This window comes from Mandrillus leucophaeus, unplaced genomic scaffold (assembly GCF_000951045.1).
Source record: "Mandrillus leucophaeus isolate KB7577 unplaced genomic scaffold, Mleu.le_1.0 Scaffold1093, whole genome shotgun sequence".
Classification (NCBI taxonomy): Eukaryota; Metazoa; Chordata; class Mammalia; order Primates; family Cercopithecidae; genus Mandrillus; species Mandrillus leucophaeus.
The window spans coordinates 140,253-155,328 of NW_012099132.1; positions in this window are offsets into that span (position 1 = coordinate 140,253).

Sequence of the window (15,076 nt, forward strand, 5' to 3'; positions counted from 1 at the left end):
AGGTTTCTCAGAAGCTGATAGATGAGAAAATGTGTGCAAGTGATTTGTTAAGAAAGGGCTCCCAGGAGAAAGCAGTAAGAGAGGTGGGGAAGCAGAATAGGGAAAGGGAGGAAGCCAGAAGGCAGGCTGAAGTCCTAGCCTCAGCCTGATTCTGGAGGGTCAGTTATACCACACAATTTGTCCTGCCTCAAGGCAGAGGAGCTGGGCTTTCCTGCTCCTTCACTCCTCAGCCATCACCTTGGGCTGCCCTGAAGGCATGAAAACTCCTGAGTACTTTTCACTCTTGAGAGCATCCAGGGTAAGCTGCTTCTGTAGCCCAAGGGCAGTTCTCTGAAGAAGGTTGTAGGTTTCAGCTATTAGGATAGGAGGCAAGCCCATGGACGCTGCCGATGAGAACACAGAACTGCTCAGCATTTCCGCAGGGACAGGGTGAGACACCAACACCAACAGTGTCCATATATATTGGACTTTTCTCCCTACATGAATCATCAACTCGTTATGGGACGAAGCATGGGTTTCAGATTCCAACAGACCTGGAGTTGGGTTCCAGCTCCATCAATTACAAGGTCTGTGACTTTAAACAAAATGTTTAACTACACTGAGACTCAGTTTTTGCAACTGCAAAATTCAATTGATTCACCTCAAATAAACAAAGTGCATTTTAATCCATTCTAAAATGCACATCTTTTCAAATTTAAAAATCTTCCAAATCAGTATACATCTCGTAATCATTCTTGGCCAGGCAGTAATCACAGGCTTGTCTCTGGCTGTGCTCAAGAGAACTTGGTTGCAGTTGCTGACAATATTGTCACAATTGAGTTATATGCACTGTTGATAATATAGGTGTTTTAATCCCTGTTTTAAATGTCTCCAAAATGATTACACTAGCATTCAATGTCAATAGGAAAAGTTTTAATAGAAATAGCACAGCGGAGAATGAAAACAACAGTTGAACGTGGATTTGGTATGAGAGACACAAAAACTCTTAGAAGGAATGACCACGTTTACCTACTTTTAGCAAAATAAAATCAAACACAGCCTTTCTAGAACCTAAAAAAGGAAGATACCCACCAGAAGATGAATCTGTGTTGCATTTTGCTACTGAGAAGTGTGCACAAGGATTGCCCATTCTGGCAACTGAAGGCAGAGAAAATTGCTGAGCCCTTCAGAATAGATGAAAGGAATTTCAAAGCAACAAGATGCTGGTGTGAGTGATTCATATAAGACACATCACTATCTTTGTGTCATGGTTTCATTAGTAGATTTTTGTTCCTGGTCCATGAAATAATGGTGCATCTGGCAGTCAATTATGTCTTAGATTAAATGAAATTCCCCCAAATTGCAAATGCCACAAGGTTTGGCTATGCCCTGGAGCTGACAGTACTGAGGTGAATGTGAGGAAGTGAGGTCCCCAGGAATGATGAGGCATCATAGAAAGGCCAGGCTTCTCTTATGGGATTCTGGGCGGCACAAAAAAGTGAACATGGGATCAACTTATAACTGGGACGGCAGGAAACCTTTAACGTTTGAAATACAGTAGCTAGAGATGAAAAATGACAAAGCCGTCACTTGCAGAAGTGATCTCTCCTCTGCCCTAGCCTCACTAGAGACCTTTCTACTCAGGGGGTGTGTGTGTGCTAGCCCATTTTGCATTGCTATGAAGAAATAGCTGAGGCTGGGTAATTCATAAAGAAAAGAGGTTTATTTGGCTCATGTTTCTGTAGGCTGTACAAGCATGGCACCAACATCTGCTCAGCTTCTGGTGAGGCCTCAGGAAGCTTCCACTCATGGTGGAAGGCAAAGGGAGAGCAAGCGAGTCCCATGTCAAGAGAGGAAGCAAGAGAGGGAGCAGGGAAGTCCCAGACTCTTTTTAACAATCAGATCCTGCATGAACTCATTCCCATGGAGAGGGCACCAAGCCATTCATGAGAGATCAGCCCCCATGACCCAAACACCTCCCAGCATGCCCCACTTCCAATATTGGGGATCACATTTCAACATAATTGGAGGGGACAAACATCCAAACCATATCATGGGGGATATGCAGAAACTTAATGACCCTCACGTTAGGGAAACAGCAGGCCCCAGAAGGGCCCCTAAGGGCTCCTGCTGGGCCAGGTGTGGCCCTCTAGTGGCTGTGAGAGGCTGTCCAGGGATCCCAGAGGAGGGCCGCTGAAGAGAGGCTACGGGCAGCAGCCAGGCACCAGTTAGTGAGGAAATATTCTAATATTTAGAAAATCACTGTGGTCACATTGGTGTTTACTGGTCAAATATCAGCCCTGCTGTCCTGTATATCATGAAAATTAAAAGCCAAATTATGGATGTCTGGGCACAGTGGCTCACGCCTGTAACCCCAGCACTTTGGGAGGCGGAGGCAGGTGGATCGCTTGAGGTCAGGAGTTTGAGACCAGCCTGGGCAACATAGTGAAACCCTGTCTCTACAAAAAATACAAAAATTGGCCAGGTGTGGTGGCAGGCACCTGCTATCCCAGCTACTAGAGAAGGTAAAGCAAGAAAATCCCTTGAGCCCAGGAGGCAGAGGTTGCAGTGAGCCAAGATTGTGCTACTGCACCCCAGCCTGGGTGACAGAGTGAGACCCTGACTCAAAAAAAAAAGAAAAACAAAAAAAGAGCCAGGCTGTGGAGTCAGACACGGGCCTGAATCCCTGCAGGATGACCTTAACTCAGTCATTTAACTTCTTACAGTCTCATTTGTTTTTTCATTTTTGTAATGGGGAAAATACTTGATTCTACAGGTTTCTTAGAATTAAATGAGGTAAGATAGGTATAATACTTCAGCATGGGACCCAGCACATAGAAAGTACTCCACAAACCAAAGCTGCTAGCACTTCTCATGCACAAGGAGCCAGGCAATTTGTCCAGTCATTAGTGGATGACTCACTTTGGACTGTCTATGTTGAAGATGTGGGGTTAGGGTTTGACTGTTGATAGCCATTAAAAGACAACCACAATGAGAACATCTGGTTTCCATTGAAATTCTAGTCTGTCCCTGTGTTATTTGAGTCAGCTTAGGATTTCTTCCCCCTACCTCCAAAACAACTGAAAGCTTTGTACTACATTTACCATTGTTAAGTGGGTTGAAAATGTTCTTTATTAAAAAACAGGCCCCAGAGCAGTATGGGAGACAGCTATCTATTTTGGCAAGTTGTCTTTCCATTAAGTACATATTACACAGTCAACTCACCATGGAAAAGCAGTTGAGACATTTCTCACTGACCTTTCTAGCCCCAGTTATTTAATGCTTAGAAAATACTGGAGGGATAATATCATCAAAATTTGCAGCTAATGGGTGAATTTAGCACTGTCTGTGTCTTTAAAACATGCTTTCTCATCCTAATTAATGCTTATTTTGTACCGTTTTTCACTATTACACATACTATTACAGTTAATACGCTTATAGTTACATCTTTGTGCCTTTGTCTAATTATTTCCTCAGAAATTCTTAGAAACAGAGTGCCTAGAATAAGTGGCATATAGATCTTTTTAATGAACATATATTGCCCTCCAGAAAGTTTTTACCAATTTACAATTTTAGCAATAATGTATGAAGGTATATTTCCCCATACCCTCAACATTTAAATCTTTACAATCTGATAGGCAAAAATGTGATCTTACTGCCTATTGCTTCAATTTGCATTTCTTCAGTTACTCATTAGTTAGGCATCTTTATATTTGCTTATAAAATGGATTTCTTACTCTGAAATTTCTCTTTGAATCTTTTGCTGATTTTTCCAAAGACTGCTGATATTTTTACTCAGTTATAAGCATTCTTTAAAATGTAAATAATAAGTTTAAATACAGGCCAGGTGTAGTGGCTCATGCCTGTAATCCCAGTGTCTTGGGAGGCCAACTCAGGAGGATCACTTGAGCCCAGGAGTTCAAGGCTGCAATGAGCTGTGCTCCTGCCACTGCACTCCAGCCTGGGCAACAGAACTGTCTCTAAAATAATATAAAATCATATAAATATAAACACAAATTAAGAACTCATAGAATCATGACTTTGTCAAAATCTACTTACTTCCTAAAGGCTCTGCTATGATCTGATTGTGTCCCCCCAAAATTCAAATGTTGAAATTTAATTGCAGTATGATAGCATTAAGAGGTGGAGGTGATTACATCATGAAGGTAGAGGCCTCAGAAGTGAGAATAATAACCTTATCAAAGAGGTGCAGATCTTGCTCTGTCACCCAGGCTGGAGTGCAGTGGTGCCTTCATGGCTCACTGCCGCCTAAACCTCCCAGGTTCAAGTGATTCTCCCACCTCAGCCTCCCAAATAGCTGAGACTACAAGCTTGCACCACCATTCCCAGCCATTTTTTTGTATTTTTTGCAAAGATGGGATTTGACCATGTTGCCCAGGTTGGTCTCAAACTCCTGGATTCAAGATATCTGCCAGACTCGGCCTCCCTAAGTGCTGGGATTACAGGCATAAGCCACTGCACACAGCCTTTAGGATTCTTAATATTTAGTAAAGTTTTAACTACATAATAAATACCCAAATACCAATCATATCTATGTATCATACAACCTACTAATAATGTAACAGAATTTTTAAGATTAAGTAATATTAAGTAATAATAATATTAATATTAATATTACTTAATATTCCTTAATATTCAATACAATATTTAGTATTAATATATTTAATATTTAAATATTATTTAATATACTTAATATTTAATATTTTAATTGCTTAATAATATTAAACAATATTTAAAACTTAATATGAAGTATATTATTAACGAACTGTTATTTAGTTTCTGGATTTGCAAATGGGAAGGTAGAAAGAAGGAGACATAGGAAGGCAAATGGAAAAATAAGGTATTCTTTTTAGGTCACAGAATTTTTCAATTAAAAGGGGTCTTAAACATTATTAATCTAATACCTTTATTTTACAGAAGAAAATGAGACTCAGAAAGGAGTGATTAATCTGTTTTCTTTCTTTTTTAAAAAATAAGACCATAAATATTGTTTTATAGCATGTTTATGTTTCATTTATAAAACATGAACAACTCCTCACATCTTTAGATTTTCTATGATAGCATCATTTTTAATGACTGTGTGATATTTTAGTATAAGAATGTGTGTCAATTTATTTAACCAATCATGAAGAAGCATTTTAACCTATAACATAAATATTACTGATTCTAGGTAGTAAAAAGAAAAACAAAAAAACTATAAATCATGGGGCCTGGTTTTCAAGAAGTGCATATTTTGTTACTCTGGTATGAAAACTTAAAACTCTAGGCCAGGCGAGGTGGCTCATGCTTGTAATCCCAGCACTCTGGGAGGCCGAGGCATGTGGATCACCTGAGGTCAGGAGTTCAAGCTCAGCCTGACCAGTATGGTGAAACCCCATCTCTCCTAAGAATACAAAAATTAGCCAGCGTGGTGGTGCACACCTATAATCCCAGCTACTCGGGAGGCTGAGACAGGAGAATCTCTTGAACCTGGGAGGCGGAGGTTGCAGTGAGCCAAGATCACGCCACTGCACTCCAGTCTGGGCAACAAAGCAAGACTCCATCTCAAAAAAAAAAAAAATCTCCGTCCCCCAGTGTTACCTGGCAGAGACTTTGGCAGCAGATGATCAGCATCTTAGGAGATGATTATGTGAATATAAAAGGAGACCACCTGTAATCCCAGTGCTTTGAGAGGCCAAAGCAGGAGAATCTCTTGAAGCCAGGAGTTCAAGACCAGCCTGGGTAACATAGTGGGACCCTTCCCCCATCTCTAATAAAAAAATAAAATAAAAAGAATTTTAAATAATATCATGTAAGAAAAATTCATCCTACCCCATTAATAGAATTTATACTCATTCTAAATCAATGAGCCAGAATAATGGGGTTTTACTTTGTTTCACAGAATCAGAGGGTCTTACAGTAAGAAGGGAATTTCAAAGCTGCTTATCCAAAACACTCATTCAATAGCTAGATCTCGTTCAGCAGCCTCTCCATGAAGTTCTGCAGCAACACCGATGTGACAGAGACAGCCTCACTTTCTGAAGGCAGTTAGAAAGTGCTTCCATATACTGATACAGGATCTGTTTCCTTGTAACTTCCTCACACTTGTTTACCAAACAATACTTTTGGGACCAAACAGAACAAGTTGAATTCCCCTGCCACATGGCAGCACGTGTAGTGTTTGGAGACAGTTCTGATGGCCTCTCCCAACATACACCATCCCCACCCTCTTCCTGCCCCACCTTCTCTAGACTAACATCTCCAGCTCCTCATATGGTGGCCATTGTTCTCGTTCCTTGACATTTGCGTTGTTTTTTCCTGAATATGATTCAGTTTGTCCACATTCCTCAAAGGATGGGCCTACAGTACTCTTGATAAGGAGTTGCAAATTCAGATAGCTCCAGGGATTAGACCCTAACTAAAGATAAATATGAAGCCGGCAGGGTGGCTCACACCTGTAATCCCAGCACTTTGGGAGGCAGAGACGGTTGGATCATGAGGTCAGGAGTTTGAGACTAGCCTAGCCAACGTAGTAAAAGCTTGTTTCTACTAAAAATACAAAAATTAGCTGGGTATGGTGGCGCACACCTGTAGTCCCAGCTACTCGGGAGGCTGAGGCAGGAGAATCGCTTGAACCCAGGAGGCGGAGGCTGCAGTGAGCCGAGATGGCGCCACTGCACTCCAGCCTGAGTGACAGAGCGAGACTCTGTCTCAAAAAAATAAATAAATAAATAAACATGCAATTGTGGCCCAGTATAAAGACATGAGGAATGGTGGGAGCTGGACTTAGCCCTGATTTAAGGCTTTCATATTAAAAACTTTAAACTCAGGTGCTAGTCAAAGAGTATTGGGGCGTAGAGTCATATTTGCCCTTCTGGGCCACTGGTTATCTGATCAAGGTAAAGCTGTCCCGTCCCTGATACTAAAAGGCAGTTGTCACTGTATTAGTTATGATGTGTATAATCAGCCCCCCTCTTTGAATATGTCCTCTTATCAACTCATTTTTGCCTTTGGTGGGGTAGCTCATTACTTTAGTCTGGTCAAGACATTTTACGATTCTGATTCTATAATATTACTGAGACAAATGGTTCCCTATCGTGTGTGTGTGTGTGTGTATATATATGTGTGTGTGTGTGTGTATACATGTGTATATATATACATAATTTGTATATTATGTATTATATAATTTATACATTATATAAATGTTGAATTTTACTTGAGCCCTGTCATCCTGGTAAACAGTAAAGGCTAAGAAATCCCCCACCCCTTATGTTGTAGAGAATGGCTTACTGAAAAGAACCACCTTTCCCATACGACATACATAAGACCTATAGATGCCCCCATAACTTGTTAACAAGGCCAGACCCTACTGCTCCTCTAGACTGATCAATAAGAACAAAATGCTTTTTCAGCACACTTTGATTCAGCTGCCCTCCTTCCTCCAGGCTCCTAAACTCTGTCCTGCCTCAGCCTGAGCCAGCACACAGTCCCTCCTGAGAACAGGCTGGCCTCAGGGTCAAACATTCTCTCATCTACTGTCCCGTCACATTGCTTTTCATCCCACTTCTCCATACCTGGTTCTCTTTGTGTTTACCCTCTCTATACAAGAAAACCTCAGCCGGGTGCGGTGGCTCAAACCTGTAATCTCAGCACTGTGGGAGGCTGAGGCAGGTGGATCACAAGGTCAAGAGATCAAGACCATCCTGTCCAACATGGTGAAACCCCATCTCTACCAAAAGTACAAAAATTAGCTGGGCATGGTGGCGCGCACCTGTAGTCTCAGCTACTCGGGAGGCTGAGGCAGGAGAATTGCTTGAACCCGGAAGGCGGAGGTTGCAGTGAGCCAAGATCGAGCCACTGTACTCCAGCCTGGCAACAGAGCAAGACTCTGTCTTAAAAAAAACAAAAACCTGTCTTTGCCTAACTCGTAGGAAGCTTGCAGATCTTATAGTCAAAGCACTCTCCCTATTGCAACACTCCGTCTCTCTTACTGCAAGAGTCTGTTTCTCCTCTTTGCAATAATCCTTTTGAATAAAGTCTCTTCTTACCTGGTCCAGATTTACTTGACAATATACATTATAATAATATGTTAATGTTATTACATTAGCTCACCTAAGTTTTCTTTTTTAAGAAAAAAGAAAGGGAGTCAGGGGCTCACTGTCATCCAGAGACACTGCTGAAGTGCAATGAGACAGTCAATAGCTCACTGCAACCTTGAATTCCTGGGTACAAGTGATTCTCCCACCACAGCCTCCCAAGTAACTAGGACTACAGCTGTGCGCCGCCATATCCAGCTAATTTTTGAACTTTTCTGTAGAGACAAAGTCTTGCTACACTGCCCAGGCTGGTGTCAAATACCTGACCTCAAGTGATCCTCCCACCTCAGTTTCCCAAAGTGTTGGGATTACAGGCGTGAGCCACCACACCTGGCTAGTTTGCATTTATTTTAGCACTATTGAGTCACAGTGATTGTCATCCTAAATCTTTCTCCCATATGCAGGTGCTAAACCTCAGCTCCCCTCTCCAAGCACGTCCTCTTATCAACTGATTTTTTTTCCCTTTGATGGAGCATCTCATTACTTCAGCCTGGTCAAGGCATTTTAGGATTCTGATTCTATAATATTACTGAGGCAAAGTGGTTCTCTATCATTTACTAAATTGGTCAAATAGGCTCTTATAGCTTCATTTGTGTCATCAATAAAACAAGTTTGTAATACAGGACCAAAAGCTGAGTCTTCAGGAATGATTAGAAACCTTTCTCCCAATCTCTTTTATTAATAGTTAATGTAGAGTTAACTCTATATTATATAGGTAACACATTAAATATGAAAAATCACTGGCATTTCCTTAAGGCAGAGACACTTCATAAATATTTGTTAAATGAATGGTTTAAGAAAGAGCCACAACCACATTTCAATTTAATATTGTTTGATTTAATTGAGCATTTATATTAAGTTCTATTCTTACAAATTAAAAAAAAAAAAATACCAGTATACTCCAGGGTGAAGAAAAAGAAAGAAAGGAGCCAGGCACGGTGGCTCAAGCCTGTAATCCCAGCACTTCGGGAGGCCGAGACGGGCGGATCACAAGGTCAGGAGATCGAGACCATCCTGGCTAACACAGTGAAATCCCGTCTCTACTAAAAAATACAAAAAAACTAGCGAGGTGGCGGGCGCCTGTAGTCCCAGCTACTCGGGAGGCTGAGGCAGGAGAATGGCGTGAACCCGGGAGGCGGAGCTTGCAGTGAGCTGAGATCCGGCCACTGCACTCCAGCCTGGGCAACAGAGCGAGACTCCATCTCAAAAAAAAAGAAAAGAAAAGGTAAAGAGGCAGCACACGGTGGCTCATGCCTGAAATCTCTGCACTTTCTTTGGGAGGCCAAGGCGGGAGGATCACGAGGTCAGGAGATCAAGACCCTCCTGGCTAACATGGTGAAGCCCTCTCTACTAAAAATACAAAAAATTAGCCAGGTGTGGTGGCGGGCACCTGTAGTCCAAGTTACTCGGGAGGCTGAGGCAGGAGAATGGTGTGAATCCCGGAGGCGGAGCTTGCAGTGAGCCGAGATTGCACCACTGCACTCCAGCCTGGGCAAAAGAGCAAGACTCTGTCTCAAAAAAAAAGAAAAAAGAAAAAAAAAGAAAGGCCGAGCACAATGGTTCATGCCTGTAATCCCAGCACTTTGAGAGACCAAGGTGGAAAGGATTACTTCAGCCCAGAAGTTTGAGACCAGCCTCCACAACATGGAAAAAAATAGAAAAATTAGCCAGATATGGTGTCATGCACCTGTAGTTCCAGCTACTTGGGAGACTGAAGTAGGGGAATCACTTGAGCCCAGGAGTTCTAGGCTGCAGTGTGCTGTGATCGCACCACTACATTCCAGCCTGGGCAAAAGAGCAAGACCCTGTAAAAAGAAAGAAAAAGAAAGACAGAAAGAAAGAAAGACGGAAAGAAAGACAGACAGAAAGAGAAAAAAAGAAAGAAAGAAAAGGAAAGAAAGAAAGAAAGAGGAAATTTAACTAGTTCTGAACGATGTATTCGTCTTCTGAATATGTATCATAGTAGAAACCGCTTTTTACAACTTTCATTCATTTATTCAACAAATATTTATTAATATTTATTGTATACCTACTGGTACCAGACACTATTCTAGGCACCAAGGATAAAGAAGTAAACAAAACAGAGTTCCTACCCTTGTTGAGTTCACATTCTAGTAGGGAACATACAGTAAACAAGTAAGCCAATCCATAGATAATATAACATCAGTTCATAATAAGGGCTGTGTAGAAAAATAGAGCAGGGGCTGGTCACAGTGGCTCATGCCTATAATCCCAGTACTTTGGGAGGCTGAGGCAGGTAGATCGCCTGAGGTCAGGAGTTCCAGATCAGCCTGGCCAACATGGCAAGACCCCCGTTTCTGCTAAAAATACAAAAATTAGCTGGGCATGGTGGCGCATGCCTGTAGTCCCAGCTACTTGAGAGGCTGAGGCAGGAGAATCGCTTGAACCTGGGAGGCGGAGGTTGCAGTGAGCCGAGATCGCGCCACTGCACTCCAGCCTGGGTGCAATGAGACAGAGTAAGACCTGTCTCAAAAATAAATAAATTAAATTAATAATAATAATAATAATAAAAGTTAAACTTTAAAATAGAGCAGAGTCGGGGATAGAGAAGGATGGGGCAGAGTGACACTTCAGACAGAGTTGTCAGGAAAAGGCCCTCGGGAAGTGAATAAAGGTGGAGAAGTCAGGCAAACACCTGAATGTAGAACATCCCAGGCCAAGAGAAAGGCAAGGGCAAAGGCCTCTGGTGGAAACATGGCTAGTTTCTTTGAGGGACAAAAAGGAAAGCCAGCGTGGCCACAGCAGAATAAGGAGGAGGTAGAAAATGTGATGTGAGCTGGGCAGGAACCAGGTCATGTACGGCCTGGAAAGCCATGTAAGGACCTTAGATTTCGTCCAATGTGGCTGGAAGCCATTGGAGGACTGAGAACAGAAATGTGACGTGGTCTATTTTTTATTTTGAGAGATCGCTTTGGCTGTTGGGTAAGAAATACACTGAACATACTTTGAAGGGGCAAGAGAGACTTGATCTTTTTTTTCTTTTTGTTTTTCTTACATCTTTTTTACAACTCTGGTAAGGACCTATTTAGAGTTTTAAAATATTTCAGCACCAGTGAAATGGACAGAATTAGTGTAGTGCCCAGTCAAAGGTGCATGAGCTTTAGAATAGTTGCTTTAAAAGTTATGGTAAAGTTCACCTATCCATGAAATGTGAAATGCTTAGGTTGAAAATTACTTCCAACTGTTCTTGAAGATATATGTACCAAGTAACTAATGTAGCTCTGCACACGTCAGAACCCTAGAGGCAAAGAGCTAAGGTTAGTCTCAACATTGCTTCTTTTAAGAACGTAGATGACAATGCCATTTCAAAGAAAATTGTACAGAAACTGTAAGGCTATCAAAGCAGAGGTAAAGAAGCAAGAGGAAATACTGAAGTAAGAAGCTCTGCATTTTAAATACGCTGTGTGTGCTATTAACCATAAAAACTGCATGTATAAATGTATTCAATCGAAACTCCATTATATGAGATACACTGCTAGTGATTACTCAAAATCCACCACCATCCTCTAACTTTTCCCTTGTGAACTAAACCCCAGTTTGGTTCAGAACAGTGGCATGCCTGGTCTTGGGTGAATCAAGATTGGTCTAAGCTGTTCAATGAGAACCCTTCCTTGCCTTTCCACCTTCCTTTGAAAGTGGAGGAGGCCAAATGACCCAGTTCCAGCCAGAAATCTGCTTGGGAGTGTGATCTGGGGGTGTGAATATGATAGTAGAACCTTCTTTTCTTTCTTTTTTGGTAGCATCTGTGAACCATTCACTTTCTAATTGTGGATCACACAGTGTTTTCACAGCTCATGTTACTGTCTTATAACTTCCAGCCCCTCTTTCCACCCCCACTCTTAAATGAAAGATAAAACAAAAAAGGAGGCCAGTTGGAATTTATTTTCCTCCCTCTGTAGCAGATGTTAAAGGTTTAACTTTACTGACAAAAATTGTCGGACACAGCTGGCTTCCCCTTCCCCCTCTCTTCCTGCCTTGTTTGTGGGCATGTGGGCTACTATTCAGGCATGCTGCAACAATGGGGGAAAAGCCAAGAGATTTACCAGGATGCTGGTCCTAATGTCATTAGCCACCAAACCAACACTGTTAGCAGTGGAAGTTATCCGGGTCATACGGCGCCAAAATATGTTACCGTTTGCCAATCTGCAGAGGTCTGCAGCAACCTCAATTCTTGCCTCCTCAGAAGAAAGAATTCGACCAAGGAGCATAAGGTAGAAGACACTGAGGCAAGTTTTAGAGCAGGAGTGAAAGTTTATTAGAAAACTTTAGAACAGGAGCAAAAGGAAGTAAAGTACACTTGGAAGTGGGCCAAGCGGGCGACTTGAGAGAGTCAAGTGTGCGGTTTGACCTTTTGACTTGGGGTTTTATATGTTGGCGTACTTCCGGGGTCTGTGTCTCTTCCCCGGATTCTTCCTCAGGTGGGTTTCTGTATGCACGGTGGCCTGCCAGCACTTGGGAGGTGAGCATGCCCGGTGCGTTTACTGGAATTGTATGCATGTTCACTGGAGGCATTCTTCCTTACCAGCCCAATGTCCCCAGGAGGTCGTATACCATTAAACTCCACTGTTTTGCCTTAATGTGCATGTGTGAGCTCACTTGCCCAACTCCTGAGATCTTATCAGGAAACCACTGATCACCAGCTTCAGGTTTTTCCTATCTGTAGGGAGACTGCCTTTTCCTAGTACTTGCTCGACCAATTATTATTTTAGAGAGACAGTTAACAACCACCTGACCATCCGTCACCCAATGGTCACCAAATTCCTGGTTAGCGGGGACCCTCTCCTGCCCTGTTCTTTTCTGACTAGTACTGTAATAACACCGTCTGTAACAACACCATCAGCACCTACTTCCAGACTTCTTGTTAAGTAACAACTAGAAACTCCTGTAGAAAGTCTCTGTAAATTGGGTTTTCTGTTACTTGTAGCCAAACAGTCTTTTTTTTGAGAAAGAGTCTTGCTCTGTCACCCAGGCTGGAGTGTAATGGAGCCACCTTGGCTCACTGCACCTCTGCCTCCCAGGTTCATGCAATTCTCCTGCTTCAGCCTCCCAAGTAGCCGGGATTACAGGCATGTGCCACCAAGCCTGGCTAATTTTGTATTTTTAGTAAAGACTGGGTTTCACCATGTTGGTCAGGTGGGTCTCAAACTCCTGACCTCTACTGATCCACCCGCCTCAGCTGGGATTACAGGTGTGAGCCACTGCACTTGGCCAGGAGCTACACTCTCGATTCAAGACTGCTTTTCTCCCGCTTCTTTTCTTTCTTTTTTGATGGCATCTGTGAACCATTCACTTTCTAATTGTGGGTCACACAGTGTTTTCATGGCTCAAGTTACTGTTTTATAACTTCCAGCCCCTCTTTCCACCCTAACTCTTAAATGAGAGATAAAACAAAAAAGGAGGCCAGTTGGAATTTATTTTCTCCCCCTGTAGCAGATGTTAAATTCAAACTTTTTTACTGAGGGAATATTAAAGGCAGCATCTTTTTATCCCAGAGCCACTCCCCCTCGCATTTGAAGGCACAGCCCTCAGGAGGAAGCCTCAGGGGCCTTTTCATCCAGGGTGTGGAGGGAGGGCTCTGAAGCTGGGTGCTGCCTCCCCCTCCACCACTTCCCCACTGTGGGCCTTGGGCAAGATTTTGAATCACTCTAGGTCACAGTTTACTCATCTGAAGGGGGTTGGACTAAAGAATCTTGGAAGTTTTTCTAGTTCTTGAGTCAATAAATTGCCTCAAAAAATTGAATGTAAAACCACTGGCCATTTTTAGAAAAAAGTTACTTTCCCAATTTTTTTTTTTTTTTTTTTTGAGAGACAGGGTCTTGCATTGTCACCCAGGCTAGAGTGCTGTGGCACCATCATAGCTCATAACTGCCAGCCAGGTTCAGGCAAGCCTCCCGCCTCACCCTCCAGAGTAGCTGAGACTACAGGTGCACACCACTGCACCTGGCTCATTTTTGTTTTTGTTTTTTTTTGTTTTTGTTTTTGTAGCGATGGGGGTCTCTGCACCTGGCCACTTTCCCTCTTTATTCTACTTCCTTTTCTCAATAACCAGAGATCATCTCATTAATTTGGTTTTATGAGAGTTTATTGCTAATCTTAGTCATTTGGGGTGAAGATCCTCAGTTAAGGTAAATGTTTGAGAAGCTGCCCCTTTAATTCAGATCCATAGTTTTAATCTGTTTAGAGTTTCACAGGACAAATAATAGTACTTCTCTGCTCTGCTTCAGTACTTTCGGGGTTTTTGTTTTGTTTTGTTTTGTTTTGAGACAGAGTCTCACTCTGTCACCCAAGCTAGAGTGCAGTAGCACCATCTTGGCTCACTGCAACCTCTGCCTCCGAGGTTGAAGCAATTCTCCTACCTCAGCCTCCTGAGTAACTGAGATTATAGGCGCGGGCAACCATGCCTGGCCAATTTTGTATTTTTATTAGAGACAGGGTTTCACCATGTTGGTCAAGCTGGTCTCGAACTCCTGACCTCAAGTGATCCACCCACCTTAGCCTCCCAAAAGTGCTGGGATTAAAGGCGTGAGCCACCTCGCCCAACTGCTTTAGTAGTTTCCCCCCGCACCCCCCCACTCGCCCCTGAGACAGAGTCTCGCTCTGTGGCGCAGGCTGGAGTGCAGTGGTGCAATCTCGGCTCAGTGCACCCTCTGCCTCCCGGGTTCAAGCGATTCTCCTGCCTTGGCCTCCCCAGTAGCTGGGATTACAGGCACGAGCCTCTATGCCCTGCTAATTTTTGTAATTTTAGTAGAGATGGGGTTTCACCAAGTTGGCCAGGCTGGTATAAACTGACCTCAGGTGATCTGCCCACCTCAGCCTCCCAAAGTACTGGGATTACAGGGGTGAGCCACTGTGCCTGGCCTGTGCTTCAGTACTTTTGATGTGAGAGGTATTTATTGTTCATGCCTGACCATAATACCTGTATGTTATTAAATTATCTCTCTTTCTGTCTTTCTCTCTCTCTCTCTCTCACATACACATAC